The following is a 3,498-nucleotide window of genomic DNA, read 5'->3' as shown; positions in this document are numbered from 1 at the left end:
TCATTTTGATTAAAAGTTATGCTTCGTGTATGGCAGGTTTATTATTACAGTAATTTATTTTAAATCACCACTGCAACATGCAGCTATTTAAGTACCAACAACTGTCAATAAAAAGGAGCCTGATTTTGATACTCAATACTTCATAGAGTATCACTGACTTTTTCTGACATGACTTCTGTGTTTTTAGCCTCATAAATGCCTCACATTGCCAACATGGGTGTTCCCCTTTCACAGCATTATAATTAGTTTTTTGTCATGTGTAGCTGTATAAATGGCATTTCCAACACCCTGTGAAGGCAGCATTCATTCAAATGTATTTCGACAGATCAGTCTGGATTTGTGACTATGAAGCAGTCTCTCCCACAGCTAGAAACAAGAAAATCAAGACAGCGTCACCCTGAATTTTTTTTCCTGCAGTGACAGTAAATGAAAGGGCACATTTGTGGACAGTGACGGTTACTTGATTTTACAGAAACAGTCAGATTTTCTGGTTCATGACTGCTGGCAAAATAAGAGAAGTGTCTGCAGTACACTGTCACTGAAGAAGCTACATGTTCTGTCTGATGAAGTCTCCCTCTGTAGTTCTTTGAGGATGATATATTGATAATCTGCATAAAAACATCATATTTCAGTGTCTACAGGAGGTTTCCACACTGTTTTCACAGCCTGGGTGTATCTCTAGCACATGGCTTTGTGGATAGCCATGGCCTATAATTAATGTGTTTCCCACTCAGAATATTTCTGTCTTCCACTTTCGTAACAAAGGTTCTCTCCTTTCCTCTATAGGTGCTTAAATTCAGCGGGCATTTCTGAATATTTCAGAGCTCCCATTTCTTTGAGTCTATTCAGGAAATTTGGTTATAGGGTCATGCTAACATTTACTGTAATCAAAAAATAAATGTAGTGTGTATAACCTCCCCACTCTTATCATAATTATTATTTGTTAACATGAAATTGCATGCCCTTGCACAAACATACAACATAATGCATTTGTATGCACACACTGCACAATATACCTCATAGCAGAAAGCAGAGATATTATGTTATTTATGTCGCACTTTATTTTGCTTGCACAAATGTGTGTCAGCTCTCATATGGTTGAAACTCAACCGTCTTTTACATAACATGCACAGCGATAAGCCTTGTATACTAAAATAATCCTGCCCCTACAATTTAGTATACACTTTGATTAGTTACCATGAGATTCTCTGTCCCTGTTGCACCAATCAGGTGGTGTTTTATATGGCAAACTCCAGACTCAGATAGATCTCTCACTTCATGAAAATTAAAGAGCAGGTAGAAAACAGCAAAAACAAGAGCATTACATAAACTGTAATATTTGAAAAATCTGAAGAAGAAAAAAATGTATGCAGGTTTTAATTAATAATACAGTGTATCCCAGAGCACCTCCAGAAGATCTAAGATTGTGTATTAATATGTGGATAATTTATCATAAAAAAAAGTGTTATACTAATTAAAAAAGGTTCTATTTTAAAGTTTTATTTTTCAGCTAATTAAATCATATTTTCAGAATCAGGTCTGGGCTGCTTGCTCAGTAAAGTTAAAAAAATAATAAAAAATTAATTTAATTAATTAATTAATTAAAAAATAATTAATTGAATAAAAAAATTAAAAAAAACTTTCCCACATTTAAACTTGGAGCAACTGTTTTTTGGCCACTAAGGGGCAAATGTAACATGATGTAAATGCAGCACAAACAGATTATCATCTTTAAACTGAGATGGCTACATGTTAGTACAAATCCAGCAGTCATGAAGTAACAAAAGCATTTATTTGGAGTCATGATTGTGTCCACCGGATGAATGAAAGTCTAACATATACGACCTGAACAGCAATGTGTTTCAAGATGCAAATGAAAGCCTGAAGTTTGTGTAAAAGCACTCAGAAAAAGCATTTTGATTTCTTCATATTCTTCATGAACCTTGTTTCCACGTTGTTTACAACCTCTTGGTGTTACAGTCCACGTTTTCACTATGTTACAAGTGGTAACCTGCAGGGCTGAAAATGTAAGCCAACGTTAAGCTCCAAACACTGCAGTTCCTCTAGGAGCTACATGAGGCTGGCTCCTATGCAAGTCAATCCCCATAGAGCCCTATTTTAAAATGCCCAACTTTACAGCAGAAATAAACATGTTTGCACACTGATACAAAAAACTGTTTTGTCTGTATAGCAAATTTGTCCCTTCGTGACAATGCTACGGGGGTGAATTTTCATATAACTCACCTGTTCACATTTTATTAAGGCTTAAAGTTACGAATAATTAAGGATGCAGCTGCTTTCAGTGACAGACTATCTGCAGATAGTGTCCTCGTCCAAAATATAGTCACCTCTGCTTTCAAAAAACCAAGACTGTGACGGCTGAAATGCCAAATGTGAGGCCCCCAGAAAGTACACTGGACTTTGAAGCCAATCTGACATGATGGTCAAACCGTGTAACTAACTTTCAGGTCGATCATATAATGCCACTGGGCCAAAAAAGGCTTTTCCCATACACTTACATGGTGAAAGAGTCTGTAAATCAGTGGATACATTTTTTTGAGCATCACAACCTCTCGTTTTACTACCTGGATTTTATCCATTCTGTCGGATAACATTTAGAAAGTCTAGAACATAGATTGTATTAAATAATAGATGTAGCTGCTGTGACGTCATCCATGCGTCTGTGGACTCCCATTTTGAAGCTCGGAGTTCAGCATTCAGGGCGTTCCCATCTCAGATTTTTGGAGCCAGAAGTGGCCATATTTGGACTAGAGGGTGGACCTGTGGAGGAGTGAGGAATCTGAATGAGAACCCAAGGACACTATCCACAGACAGCCTGTCACTCAGAGCTGCTCCTAATTATGTGTAACTTTAAGCCTGAATAAAACATAGACAGATGAGTAACATGAAAAATCAACCTCTGTACAGTTGAATGTTGAAATTAGCTTCCAAAACCATTTTTTTGTACCAGGCTGTAAACATGTTTAATTCTGCTGTAAAGGTGGGCATTTTAATATGGGGGTCCATGGGGATTTACTCTGATTTGCAGATGAACTGCAGTTTTGGCACTTCGATGCTGGCTTCATGTTTGTTCTTGCTTTATAGGACCAACAATGCTGAAGACATGGATAATTTGACACCTAGGAGGTTGAACTTTTCCGGCTTTATAGGGATGAATGGGATCCCACCTCCGTGGCTGAATCCAGTTCTCTTTATACATCCATGCTTCCAAACGGGAATCCACAAACCAATAGGTGATATCTCAGGAACTATGATTTTCACAAGTTCATTTCATCCTTGTTTTACTCTACATGGTCTGTTGAATATGATAACATATAGCCTTCATTCTTGCTATTATTTCATTATTTTAAACATTTCCTTGCTATGTCTTTATAATATTGGATACTGCGATGACCCAGTTTCCCAACTGTGATCGATACAGTTTCATCTTTCGTAGTTGACTCTGGCTCCTCAGTGCTGCTTGTGAGAGGTCGGGGC

Source organism: Plectropomus leopardus, chromosome 5 (assembly GCF_008729295.1).
Source record: "Plectropomus leopardus isolate mb chromosome 5, YSFRI_Pleo_2.0, whole genome shotgun sequence".
In the NCBI taxonomy this organism is placed as follows: domain Eukaryota; kingdom Metazoa; phylum Chordata; class Actinopteri; order Perciformes; family Serranidae; genus Plectropomus; species Plectropomus leopardus.
This window is presented reverse-complemented; position numbering follows the sequence as displayed.